A 1,217-nucleotide genomic window follows, 5' to 3' on the forward strand; every position below is an offset into this window, starting at 1 on the left:
AGAGACAGACAGGCCCCAGCTCCCGTGTCCCCTCCCAGCTCCCCTGTCCCCTCCCAGCTCCCCTGTCCCCTCCCAGCTCCCCTGTCCCCTCCCAGCTCCCCTGTCCCCTCCCAGCTCCCGTGTCCTCTCCCAGCTCCCCTGTCCCCTCCCAGCTCCCCTGTCCCCTCCCAGCTCCCCTGTCCCCTCCCAGCTCCCCTGTCCCCTCCCAGCTCCCGTGTCCCCTCCCAGCTCCCCTGTCCCCTCTGAGGCACATCCAAGGACCCTGGGCGTCCATCCGGGACTTTCTGCTTTTTTATAAAAAATGTTTTTATATCAGAGAGGAAGGGAGAGGGAGAGAGAGAAACATCACTGATGGAGAGAATCACGGATCGGCTGCTCCTGCACGTCCCGCACTGAGGATGGAGCCCACATCCCGGGCCTGTGCCCTGACCGGAATGGAACCCTGACCTCCTGGTTCCTAGGTTGATGCTCAGCCCCTGAGCCACGCGGGCGGCCCCTCCGTGCCTTTCTGGTTCCCGTGGTCTCCCCGCTGCGGCCGGGTCTGCACGCAGAGGGAGGGCAGCTCCCGGTGCCCCTGGTCGGCCCCACAGGGAGCTGAGGGCGCTGCACTTGAGGGACAGTCGCCAAGCTCCAGAGTCAGCCGCCCACCGCCCGCCTCTCACCCACATCGGCCAGACCCATTGTTCTCACCACGGCCCGGAAAGCTCCTGGGAGGAAACCAGAGGCGGGGGGGGGCGGGCCCAGCCCATGCCCCGCCTGCCGCCCTGGTGCGGGGTTGCCTTGGAAACAGCTTCCTGATGCTGGCCAAGGGCATTTCCTTTGGCTTGACCGCAGCCCCCTTCCCTCTCCGGTCTGGACGGATATAACCCGGCGATTTGGCGGGAGACCTGACGCTGGCTGTGGAGCTGGGCCTCCTGGGAAGGCGGGTGGCCGCCTTCCTGTCACTCAGGAGAACTCGGCTCCCGGGCGGCCTCCCTGCTGTGGCCTCTGACCCGGAGGGCAACTGAGGTGGCCATCCTCGCTGATGTTCCCAAGTCCTTGTCCGTCTGTCCGTCCGTCTGTCTGTCTGCTGCACATTAGTCACATGCACGCTCCCCATGTGTCAGGCACTTTATTTCTTTTTTAAAAAATATATCTTGTATTGATTTTTTACAGAGAGGAAGGGAGAGGGATAGAGAGTCAGAAACATCGATGAGAGAGAAACATCAACCAGCTGC

Source organism: Myotis davidii, unplaced genomic scaffold (genome assembly GCF_000327345.1).
Source record: "Myotis davidii unplaced genomic scaffold, ASM32734v1 scaffold1055, whole genome shotgun sequence".
In the NCBI taxonomy this organism is placed as follows: domain Eukaryota; kingdom Metazoa; phylum Chordata; class Mammalia; order Chiroptera; family Vespertilionidae; genus Myotis; species Myotis davidii.